The sequence below is a fragment of the Callospermophilus lateralis genome, unplaced genomic scaffold (genome assembly GCF_048772815.1).
Source record: "Callospermophilus lateralis isolate mCalLat2 unplaced genomic scaffold, mCalLat2.hap1 Scaffold_210, whole genome shotgun sequence".
Classification (NCBI taxonomy): Eukaryota; Metazoa; Chordata; class Mammalia; order Rodentia; family Sciuridae; genus Callospermophilus; species Callospermophilus lateralis.
The window spans coordinates 1,730,108-1,743,319 of NW_027513072.1; the positions used below are offsets into that span (position 1 = coordinate 1,730,108).

Sequence of the window (13,212 nt, forward strand, 5' to 3'; positions counted from 1 at the left end):
AAAGAAAACTATCCATTTCTAGAACTTCAATTGCCAGCCTCCTCTGTGTTTGCAAAGAATCTTTATAGCTAATCTGTCCTTACTCACATTACTGATAATAGTTGAGAGATGCTATAAGACTCACTTGGCTTGAAATACCTTGGCCAATAACCTGGGTTTCCTCCTACTCTATTTGGTATAAATTGCCTAGTTATAGCCTCTATCAAAGGGTAATTTAAGTTATCTGGCAGGGGAGAAATGTCTCTCTTTGATGATTTGCAGCTGTTGAAGATTTCTAGTAACTAGCTTGACATAGAAATGTGGGGATGTTTCTCAAGAAATATCAGCTTAGAGGGCTGGGGTTGTGGCTCAGTGGTAAAGTGCTCGCCTAGCATGCAGAAGGCACTGGGTTCCATCTTCAGCACCACATAAGTGTAAAATGAAGATATTTAGTCCACCTAAAACTAAGAAATAAACATTTTTTTTAAAAAAAGAAATATCAGCTTAGGGTTTAATTCTGCTAATTCTGGGTATTCTTAGATGACCCCTAAAGCTCAAGTGTTGAAGAGTTGGTCCCCAATGCAGCAGTGTTCAAAATGGGGGTCTTTGAGAACAGATTAAATCACAAGGACTCTGACTTCAACAATGCATTCATTCATTTATGGTTCAGAGTTTACTGGGTTTTGAGTGAGAGGCTTTGTTATAAAAGCAAATTCTCCTTTGCTTCCTAGGCACCACGAGGTCAATAGCTTTGGTCTACCACATGCTCCCTCAGTGATGTTCTGCCTCACTATAGGCCTAAAAGCAACAGAATCAGCTAATCATAGAATGAAACCTCTGAAATTATAACCCAAATATAAATATTTTCTCTTATCTAGTTGTATATCTTCAGTATTTTGTCAGTGACACAAAGCTGATCAACAAACTGAATTCCAATCTTTTCCTTGGACATATTACCACAAATCAGTTTGGATAATCAATTTGGTAGACACTGAGACTGACTGGGGCAGGATAGGTGTTCAATAAAATTTATTGCATATTCAGTTGAATGAATGGAAGCTTTACTGCATCAGTTCCAGCTGTGATTTGCATAGAACAGGGTCCAAATCTAGTTATACAAAGCAAATAGAGAAATTCCTGGAAGGGTATCAGGAGTTCATAGAATTAAGGCAGTTATCTGGCTTGTGGCAAATTACAGAATCAAGGCAGTTCCAGGGAGCTGGCACAAATCCACAGGTTCATGAATAATCTGTCCCTAGAATTGCCATTAGCCCCACCTCCAGGATCCCTTCTCATCCAAGATTCAAATTCCTGGGACTTTAATGATCTAAATTACCTGTTTGAAATAATTAACCAAAAGGAGATAAAAGAAGGGTCTTCAACTCCCAAGATGGGAGGCTGCAATGGAAGACACATACTAAGAATTTTTCCAATAAAGGTTCACACAATAAGAAAAAATTCAAAAAGGAAAATGGTGGTAATAGAAGAGGGGAATTAGATATTGCACTGTGAAGAAAGACAAATGTCATTCACATTGATACTAAAAGAGAGATGGGCTGGGTGGGGGGGGGGTGGTGGTTACTGGTAAAGGAGGAAATATAAGGGTGTAGTTTCAGAAGAAGGAGAAAGTGACCATCACAGTCCTCATGTAGCTGGCCAGACAGCTACAAGAACCTGGACAATGGGGTACAGAAAATAACTATTTCATGGAGATCCCAGGCTAACATAGGTGCTGAACAAATATCTGTTCATTGAATTCACAAGAAAATGGAAACCTAAAACATGCTATTTAGATACAAGGAACTGAGTTTCCTTCTGTTAGCTCAGTGGGGAATGTGTCCCCATAGACAGTGACACATCCTTAGAACCAGTTGAGACTTCCCATTTACTCTTAGGCCCTTATGAAAGATACTGGGTTATCTTTTGCCTTCTGTGTCAGAAGTACGGGGACTCCATGAAGTTAGTCTTGGGCTTTCCCAGACTTCAGCTACATTGGAATGACTGCTTTCATGCTCCCAAGAGACATGCTTCTCTTTCTGGGTTTTCAGATAAAGAATCAGCCCTTAACCAGGTGAATGAGAAGTAATACTCCATTTATACATGTTGTGTCAAAATGCATTCTACTGTCATGTAGAATAGAACAATTAAAAAAAAAGAATCATCCCTTAATTCCTGGCAATTATTTATCTCTTTTTCTATAAGAATCTCTTTTCTAGCCAATCGCAGTGGTGCACAGCCAGTAATCCCAGTGGCTAGGGAGTCTGAGACAGGAAGATCGTGAGTTGAAAGCCAGCCTCAGCAATGGCGAGGTGCTAAGCAACTCGTGAGACCCTGTGTCTAATGAAAATACAAAAAAGGGCTGGGAATGTGACTCTGCGGTCAAGTGCCCTGAGTTCAATCCACAGACGCCCTCAAAAAAAGAATCTTCTCTGCTGCACGCTGCCCAGTCATCTGGCCCAGCTGACGGTGACCTGTGGACCCTCTGACAGAAGAGTCACCTGTCCCTCGAATGCACCATGTCTGGTTCCTCCAGCGTTGACACTATGAAGAAGGTGGTTCAGCAGCTCTGGCTGGAGGCCGGACTCAACCACATGAAGGTTTCCCAGGCAGTTGCAGACTTGAAAAAATTTTGTCTGCAGAATGCTCACCATGATCCCCTACTGACTGGAGTATCTTCATGTACAAGTTCCTTCAGACCGCAGAAAGTCTATTCCTTTTTGTAGTCATCTTTCTGAGGTTTCCCAAACCCACTGCTCAAGAACCAGTGAATATTCAAGAGAGCTTAATTTGAAGCCTGTACAAAAAATTTCCCTGTAACACATGTACCAAAATACAATCTTCTACTTTTGTCAATCCTTAACATCTACCTCTCTGAATTTTCATGAATTTCTATTTCACAAGGGTAATTATTTTATATAAACTGGCAGCAACATTCAATAAAATATTTATTTATTTTTTTAGTACTGGGGATTGAACCCAAGGGCATTCAACCACTGAGCCACATCCCCAGCCTTATTTTGTGTTTTTATTTAGAGACAGGATCTCACTGAGTTGTTTAGTGCCTTGCTTTTGCTGAGGCTGGCTTTGAACTCTCGATTTTCCTGTCTCAGTCTCCCCGGCTCCTAGGATTACAGGCACGTGCCACTGCAACTGGCTCAAAATACTTGGTATTAAAAAAGAAAAAAAAAAAGTTCTTCTTCCTCTTGCAGAGAAGCCACATAACCCAGATATTGAATCCTGGTGTACTATAAATCTGAATTTCAATCTTAGGTCTTTCCCATATTTGCTGGTTGTCTCATCTTGTTGAATATGACCAGAGCCAGTTCATTACTCTTCAAAACTCCTGTCCTACAGGAATTTTGAGTGAAAATATACTTAAAGTTCCAGACACATAAAATACTGGATTTCTCATGATACCCAGCCATTAGGTCGTGTCCAAAAGATAGACCTATTAAAAATAATGCTCAAGGGCTGGGCATGTACCTCAGTGATAAATTGGTTGCTTGCATGAGGCCCTGGGTTCAATTACCAGCATTTAAAACCAAAGAAAAGTTCAAGATACCACCTCCTCTCACCAAAAAAGAATATGTTAGACAGGTGTGGTGGCACCTGTGATCCCAGTGGCTTTGGAGGATGAGGCAGGAGAACTGTGGGTTCAAAGTCAGCCTTAGCAACTTAGTGAGGCCTTAAGAAACTCAGTGAGACTCTATCTCTAAATAAAATACAAAAACATGCTGGGGATGTTGCTCAGTGGCTAAGCACCCCTGAGTTTAATTCCCAGTACCAAAAAAAAAAAAAAAAAGAATATGTTAGCTGGAACATGAGACTGATCAAATTATGTGCATGCAAGGATATGGTATAATGAATCCCAGTATTACGTAAAATTTTACTAATAAAAATAAATAAATAGATTGCAATTTTTTACTTGGGGGAAAAAAAGCAATGTATTTTCTTATCAACAATCCCAGAGTAAATCTGTAAATCAGATGGCTGGCATCATAAGTGTATCTGGTGGGTACAAATAATCATTTTCTAGAAACCCATTATTTTGTCAAAAAGCAACATTTCATTAGGTACTATCAGAGCTTGAATAAAATTTCCCAGTAAAATCTCTCCATTCTGGTCCAACGGTGTCATTCAGTGATGGAGCAATTGCCTAGCTCATGTGAAGCTCTGGGTTTGATCCACAGCACAGGGATCTCCCAAATCCTTTAAAGAAACAAGTGGTTCGGTACACAAAGATGTTTGTTAGATAGAAGGAAGGTAACCACAGTGTAAAGGTAAAGTGTAAAGCTTGAAATTACTACAGAGAATTAAATAAATTATAATTTAAATTATAATAATTTGTTATAGATTTTTATGTAGCCGTCGTTAAGAGATTCTGCAGAAATATATTTACTCACAAGTGGCTTTCTGAGGTAGTAGCATGCAGTGAGAGTGGTCTGTCAGAGATTCCACCATGGGTATGGTCGGGCCAAAAGCACAGAAGGCAATGGTGCAGCCCATCACCCTCTTCTTCAGATGCTTGCAAAATAGGTGCCAATTTCAGGGGTGGTTCTATGAGCAAATGAATATAATGATAAGAGCTGTATCATTGGTTTTGATGAGTACATGAGCATTGTATCAGATGATGAGAACAGATTTATTTTAAAACAGTCAAGAAAACAACTGGGTTGGATCATACTAATAGAAAATAATATTGGGCTGGGTACAGTGGCGCCTGCCTATAATCCCTGCAGCTTGGGAGGCTAAGACAGGAGGATCTCAGATTCAAGGCCAGCCTCAGTAAAATCAAGGTGCTAAGCAACTCAATGAGACCGTGTCTCTAAAATAAAATACCAAATAGGTCTGGGGATATGGGCTCGTAGTCAAGTGTCATGAGTTCAATCCCCAGTACTCCCGCACCCAGAAAAAGAGATAATATTATTCTGTCACAAAGTGCCTCCAACTAGAAATGATAACTGAAAGGCTGAAACTGTAGCTCAGTGGTAGAGCACCCGAATCACACATGTGAGGCACTGGGTTTGATCCTCAGTACCACATAAAAATAAATAAAGACAGTGTGTCCAACAACAACTAAATATATATATATTTGGGGGAAACATTTTTTCATATTGTTTTTGTTACCTTTTTGATATTATCAGATGACAATGCTGTGGGGTTGATTTTATTTTAAAAATTTCTGGGCCAGGGCAGTGGCACATGCCTAAATTCAGGAGGCTGAGACAAGACTATCACAAGTTGAAGGCTAGCCTTAGCAACCTAATAAATAGTAAAAAGAAATGATCATTGCATCCTTTTTGCCTTGATATTAGCCTCTTCATGGACCCCATTTTTTGGTACAGGGGATTGAAATAGGGGCTTTCAAATGCTAGGCAAGTGCTCTACTAACGAGCACCATACCCAGCCAATCCCCCTTGTCTTTAGACAGGGTCCACCTGAGTTGCCCAAGCTGGCATCAAATTTGCCATCTTCCTGCCTCAGCCTTTTGAGTAGTGGGGATGAGGAGACATGTCCTGCAATGACTGGCTGAGACTAGATTTTTCAAAAAACTTTTTCTCAAGGATATCTCTTAAGAAGATACAGGAACAAAACTGTGTCCAGAAAAACAATTTAAAATGTATATTGAAGGCATGTCTCCCACATGAGCTTTTGGAGGACACACAATATCAAACCATGATACACTGGGTAGAGGATTATAGGCTGGTGGGTTTTCCTTTCAACACTTCAAAATTTCACTCAACTCTCTTTCTCTAGCACATTTTAGGAGAAGTCCACTAAGATTCTTATCTTGGCTCCTGTATGAGTAAGATGATTTCTTTAAATACCATCTCTTTGGCTTTGATTTTCAGCAATTTGAAAGATGGTAGGTGTAGATTTTGGGTATTTGCCTTGTTTGATGTTCTCAGAACTCCCTGTATCTATTACATCATAAAAGCTTTCTGTCATTATTACTCGAAGGCTTTCCTCAACTCTGTTCTATTTTGCTTCTCCTCCTCCTATTCCAACTGCACATGTGCTTATCTTTTGCAATTGCCCCGTTGTTCTTAAATTTTCTGTTTCAATTTTTCTTTTCTCTTTGCAATTTTGCCTGAGAAATTTCTTCTGACCTATCTGCAAGTTCACTAATATTCTCCCCAGTCATGTCCAGGGTACTAGTGAGCCCATCAAAGGTTTTAAGCATTCATCTAAGTCATTTTATCTCCAGTCTTTCCTTTTTATTTTCTTGTTTACCATTTCCATCATCAGCTTACATTATCTATCTTTTCTTTAATATTCTTATTCAGCTATAACCCTCTATAACCCTTAGGATCTCAATCATATTTGTTTCAAATCCCTGTCTTATAATTCCCACTGCCTCATCATTTGAGGGTCTCATTCGAATGCTTGCTTTATGTCCTTAGACTTTCTTCCTTCTTGCTTTTTAGTATGTATACCTTATAATTATTTTTGATTGAAAGCTAGACAGTGTACTGAATAATAGGAACTGAGGTAAATAGGCCATTTATTTGGTGAGATTTTGTGCTCATCTGTCTAGAAGTTCGGTCATGTTTAGTGTTTTCTGTTGCCAAAGAGGCCAGAAACTTTCAGATTCCTATAATGTGCTTATTTTCATTTTTTGCCCAGAAAGAATTTGTGTCTTCAACTTTTCATCTCTAATTCTCTAAAGTTGTGCAGAGGCTTTTTGTTATAATGGCACAGTAGTGAGGAAGGAAGGATTCTGTGGTCTATGATTAGATCATGGTGTTGAGTGAGGCTGTATTGCTGGGGTGTGACTTTCACTGGTGTTTCCTACTTTTCCACCACCACTAGCACCTTGCAGGAGATAAGAGTCTGGAGTAGGAGAAACGCCTTCCCCCTTGAGGGACAAGGCTCTGGTGAAATCCTTGTACTTGGAGAGTAGGTTTCTGTTCTGGAGAATGGTTGCTCTTTTCACAATGGTTACCTCCATGTCCAGGATCACTATTCTCAAGGGACCTAAATGTGGTCTGCCCTCTGGGATTCACCAATCAGGGCTCCTTTCCATTATTGGCAGCACCCATCTCAGGCACTGATCCCATGCTCCAACTTCACGCCCTTTCTACTCAGCCCCCTGACTGCAACTCCTCCTGGAGTCACTTGCTTGGTGGTTGGTGGCAAGGACTCTGGAGCCAGATCTCATAAGTCCAAATCGCAGCTCTACAACTGTCCAGCAGGGAGACCTTGGGTAGCACTTAGCACCTGGACACTCAATTTCCCTATCTGTAAAACAAGGAATTGGGGGTTAATTCATTAAAAGCACATAAAACATTGGTTGTACCACAAAGTGCCCTGTGTGCTGAAGACAGACCACGATACATGCTGATGTAGAAGGGGAAAAGGTACACTCATACACTGCTGGTGGGACTGCAAATTGGTGCAACCCAATCTGGAAAGCAGTATGGAAATTCCTTAGAAAACTTGGAATAGTACCACCATTTGACCCAGCTATCCCTCTCTTAGGTCTATACCTAAATGACTTAAAATCAGCATATTACAGGGACACAGTCACATCAATGTTTATAGCAGCTCAATTCACAATTGCTAAACTGTGGAAACAGCCTGGATGCCCGTCAATAGATGAATGGATAGAGAAACTGTGGTATATATACTTAATGGATTATTACTCAGCATTAAAAGAGAATAAAATTACGACATGTAATGAATGGAGTTAGAGAATATCATGCTAAATCAAGTAAGCCAATCCCAAAAATCCAAAGGCTGAATGTTCTCTCTGATAAGGAAAAATGGAGGGACTTTGATGGGGCAAAGGGGAGGCAGAGGTGAGGAGGGGGCATGGGGGTAGGAAAGATGGTGGAATGAGATGGACATCATTACCCTAGGTACATGTATGAATGCACATATGGTGTGAATGCTACATCAGGTACAACCATAGAAATGTAAATTTGTGCTGCAGTTGTGTACAATGAATTAAAATGCATGGTGCTGTCATATATATCTAATGAAAAATACAAAACAAAAAGAGAAACTCTAAGGCTAGCATGGTCTGCTCCAAAGCTCAATAGACCTAGTAGTTATGATTCTAGTACCACTCCTAACCTTTTTCCATGACCCAATGCATGTCATCCCTTCTTCTTGTGCTACAACAGAAATTGACATAAAACTTGGTGGTAGACTGTGACCCAAACATCACTTCATTTTCAGTAGGAACACAACTGACCAAGAGAAATCTGAAAAAAAATATTCAACATTACTAATCACTAGAGAAATGCAATTAAAATCATAATGGGATACCCTCTCGCACCTATTAGAATGGTTATTGTCAAAAAGACAAAAGAACCAGTGGCACATGCCTTAATCTCAGTAACTCAGGAGGCTGAGGCAGGAGGATTATAAATTCAAGGTAAACCTCAGCAACTCAGTGAGACCTGATCTCAAAATAAAAAGTAAAAAGGTCTCCAGATGGCTATCAGGGGTAAAGTCCCCCTGGGTTCAACCCCCATCATAAATAAAAGAAAAAGAAAGACAAAAGATTTTAAGTACTGGTCAGGATGTGGAGAAACTAGAATTCTTGTACTATGTTTGGGGGAATGTAAATTAGTACAGTCATTATGGAAATTAGTATGGGAAGTTTCTTTAAAAATTAAAAATAGAGCTCAGTTGGAAGAATGCTTGCGTTGCATGGACAAGGTCCTGTGTTCAATCCCCAGCACCAAAAAAATAAACAGAAACAAAAAACAAAAAACTAACCTATGGTCCAGCCAATCGGTGCATGAATGGATACAGAAAATGTGGTTTAGAAATATAAGGGGATACTCTTTAGTCTTTTAAAAAATAAGGAAATTCTGTCATTTATGACAAATGAATGAGGCCAAAGGACGTTTTATTGGGGGAAATAGCCACGCACAGGGCAACACTCACATGATCTCACCTACATGTGGTATCTATAAAAGTTGAACTCATAGAAACAGAGAGCAAAAGGGTGACTGTCAGGGGCCCAGGAGTGGCTGGGCTGTGGAGGGGGAAGATGCTGGTCCCAGGAGAACAAATTACACTTAGATGAGAGGGATGAGTTTAAGGGATCTATTGTGCAATATAATGACTACAGTTAATAATAACATACAACAGAATGAGTACAGTTGATAATGTTATCTACATTAAAAATGACTCAAAGAGTAGATTTTAAGGGTCCTCACCACAAATAAGAATATGAAGTAATGTATATGTTAAAAAGCTTGACTCAGACGTTCTTCAATGTAACATTTTTCAAATTAAGTTATATGCCATAAATATGTACAAATTATTATTATTATTGTTATTATCATAATCATCAGGGATTGAACCTAGGATTGTTTAACCATTGAGTCACATCCCCAGCTCATTTTATTTTTAAGACAGAATTACATCATAAATCCCACCATGGAAGTGAGTAAACTGGGAAGATATTTAATTGGTAGATTTCTACCTCCTGCCCCAAACTGGAGCTCTGTTACAACAAAAAGGAAGAAGTGGAGCTAGGATGAGGAATGAGCACTGTTGACTCCAATTACCACTGGGCCTGAAAGGGGGATAACCATCACCAAACTTCTCCCCATGCCATCTTCACATATTTTATGGCGTCTGTATTAGCCTGCTTTCTGTTGCTCTAACAAAATACCCGAGAACAGATAATTTATAAGGAGGTAAGGTTTATTTAACTCAGTATCCAAGATTTGGCAGCTCCTGCAAGTGATCTCTGGTGAGGGTGTTCACCAGATTGTGTGGTCAGAAAACAGGGAGGGACCAATCTGGCTCTTTTTATAACAACTCCCTCTTACAGCAGCAAATGGGGGCCCATGAGAAGTCCATTACTCCCTTGAGAGGGCATCTTGCAGTGTGACTGAGTTACCTCCCACTAGGCCCACCTCTTTCAGTTTCTACCACCTCATCACTGAGGACCAACCCTCTAGCCTTTGAACCTTTGGGACAAACCACATCACATCATCACAAGCTCCAACAAAGCTACCATCATAAGAGCAGGATGTCCCAGTCTACAACATGTGCATATGTGGGGGTTGGGGAAGGTTGATCTCACAAGTCACTGGAAGCAGCCAGAGCCCCCATTCCAGAACCTCTGTGATGTCACTTCTGTTGTCATGGCAGTCTGGGTGCCAACCCAGAAGAGTTCGTTGGTGGCTTCAGTCTGTGAGACTTGGTGGTCTAGCCATGGCCTCTTCACAGAGTATCACGCCCCCAAATGAACCTCCGATCGAATCCTCATGGCTGAAACCAAGCCTGTTTCCAGCTTTTAATGCAATGCTACTTATTACAATAAGTGGCATCTTCTTCGCCTTTCCATGAGTCTCCCATGGAAGGTGTCAGTGTCTTAGACACAGAAGAGAAAATAGACAAGGACAGTACAGAGGCAGGGAGGGAAGTGGAGAGAGAGGGTCAGCAGGGGAAGGACGATATAGAGTTAGAGGGAACCCAATGTGAAAGCACAGAGGTCTGGAGTGCCTGACGCATTTAGGGAACAATGAGAGACTGGTAATGCTGGTGACATTTTGTGGAGTCTCCATGGTCTGTCTGTAACCTGGATATTTAGATCTGTCCTTAAGGCGAGTGAGTCCTACCTCAGGTGAACTAGGCCTTGTGGGGAGCTCTGGGTTTCCCCAGACTAGGACTGAGTCTGGCTCTGGTTTCAGGTGCCGGTGGTTGGCTCAGAATGGGCAGTGGGAATTTGCTGTGGTTTCGGGCCTATTCTTTATACTGTCCTTCTGCAGCCTCATTTTCCTCAACGGGTCAGACCCAGGCATTTTACACAAAGGTAAGGCCTCAGACCCCTGGAGAAGGAGGTGGTATCCCAAGGGCTGATGCCTATAGGGGTGATTTCAAACATGCTAACCCCCCTCAATCCCACCCCCCACCCCAGTGGCCTCAGGAGCCCTTCCCTCCATGTCATCATTACTTGGGCCCTGGCACTTCTTTTCCCAAGCCACTAAAGTGCGAAAAAACAGAATCCTGGATGTTCCAGCTGCTTTCGAAGGAAGGACTGGGCAGGCTGGCAAGAGAGGTCAGCAGGCTCTTCCAAACCACGCAGTTCACTCCTCCTCCTTCCGATTTTACACACGACTTCAAGCACTGATCACTATTCCAAAAGGGGAGAGCTCTGTATAGAGCTCCTGTGGCTGGACAGCCCTTTCTCTCTGACTGCCGCCCATCTGAGTGGTCAGCTTGCTCAACAGGGACCGGGATTCCCCTGCCCTCCTCCTCCCCACCCTTCTTGTTGCCCAATGATGTTATGGGGCGGCCCCAAGCAGTAGAGTGGTGGATGGGCCTCCTGCCACTGCCCAAATCTCTTCCCCTGCCAGGCTCCTTAGAAGAGGACCCCAACATTCAATACATAGCACGAGTGAACAACACGGCCTTTCGCCTGCAGTGGTGCTCGAAGTGTTCTATCCATCGTTCACCCCGGACCCACCACTGTCCCTTCTGTAATATCTGTGTGGAGGTAAGTACTCCTCCTTCCTGTCCACTCACCAACCCATCCCAGGGCACCTGGCCAGGACCAGGAACCTCACATCATATGTGGTCCAGGGGTGGGTATGAGATCATCTTCCCACACTGCTACAAGTGGCTCTCAGCCACACTTGGTCACTTATATATGTTATTACCTACAGTTCTGCACTTGTCCTGAGACGCTGGCCTTGCTTGCACAGGTGCTGACATGCAAAGGGCACCATCTGTGCTGAGCCTGGTGGAGTCAAGGGGAGGAAAGGCAGTGACTGTCCCACTAGCTTGCTGATACTAGATACCCATAACTTTAGGCCGGCTGCTGCCCTGTTCTGGGTATCGTTGCCTGTCCACCTCTGGGTGTCCAATTGAGGGTTTCCTGGGTTCTGAGTGCTCTTCTCTCATGTGCACACCTTGCACGGGTTTCCAAGTACAGAAGGCTGGCTGGGCAAAAAATTCTTCTCATCCTTACCCAGTATCTGAGAAAATACAGCTTCAGAGCTTTTCTGCATCCTGCTAAAAAGGACACCAGGCAATTCTTGTCTCTAAAGACCTCACTCATGACAAATGACCTGATGAGCCATGGCGTCCTAACTATGCTCTATCCATGGACGTGCTGGTTTCACCCTGGAGATGGGAGCTCACGTGCAGGGCCAAGAGCAGGAGGTCTAGGGGCTGGGTTGAGGGGGGGCCTCAAATTTGGGGGTATTGGGCTAAGCCAAATAGACCCTCAAGGTCTGCCTTCTCTCCCCTAGGACTTTGACCACCATTGCCTGTGGGTAAACAATTGTGTAGGTCAAAGAAATTTCCACGTATTCGTGCTGCTGCTGGTGTCCCTGTGCCTTTATCTGGTTGTTCTTCTGGCTACCAGTGTGATTTTCTCATTCGTACAAGACACATGCCCTTGTCGCTGGACTCAGCCATGGCGTATCCACCCAGTCCCAAGGGCCCACACTGGGAAGAGAATGGGTTGTGGGGAGGGAGGGACAGCCAAGGGGCAGGACAGCCAAGAGGTGGGGTTAACCGAGGGAGGGCTGATGTTGTGGGCAGGGCTAAAGGGAGAAGCTACTTGGGAGGACCTATGAAGGACAGGTTGGAGGCGAGTCCGGTCAGGGAGATGGGCGTGGTAGGATGGACTATGGAGTTAAGAATCTAGGGAGGCCAAGATGTGGGGTAATGAAGGTTGAAAAGGGTCAAGTGGGAGGAGAGCATGCTGCGGTGAGGTTTCTCTTGGGTGTGCTGGATTAATTGTCCAGTCCAGGGAGGAAAAAGTGGGCGGGCGGGGCCAGCCAGGGCGGGGCTAATGAGGGCGTGTTGGTCGTTGGGCGGGGCCAGGAGAGAACAGTTTGTCTGTTCTTCTTAGCTTGTGTATGCACAGCATCACAGTAGCTGTACCCGTCTTGGTACTCCTGCTGCCTGTCATTCTGATCTTGATAATACAGGCTGTGTCGATGAGCAAGGTAAGCAAGTACTGCAATATCAGACGGTGCGGAGGCATCATGCATCTTAGGGAATCCGGCACTTTCGCCTGATCTTCACTGCCCTTGATCCTGATGGTGCCTCATGAGTCCTTCCAGACCCACCCCTTAAGATGCAGCTCAGATCTTTCCTCCCCCTGGAGCTCAGTGGTCATTCTTCCTCGTGGGTGCATTGCATGGAGAGCCTGTTATTTGAGGGATGGGTGCATCCTGCGCTTGTGTTGATAAGAACCCTGCGATCAGAATAACACCAGCAGACACCTAGGAAAACGCTTGAGACGGG

The 13,212-nt window shown here is 43.1% G+C and overlaps 2 pseudogenes; both read left to right on the top strand.

The window, feature by feature from the left end:
- The first annotated feature begins 2,495 nt into the window (after positions 1-2,495).
- On the top strand, positions 2,496-2,702 carry LOC143640389 (guanine nucleotide-binding protein G(I)/G(S)/G(O) subunit gamma-5 pseudogene; annotated as a pseudogene).
- A 4,018-nt stretch (positions 2,703-6,720) lies between these two features.
- LOC143640380 (palmitoyltransferase ZDHHC19-like) lies at positions 6,721-12,983 on the top strand (annotated as a pseudogene).
- Positions 12,984-13,212: the final 229 nt, after the last annotated feature.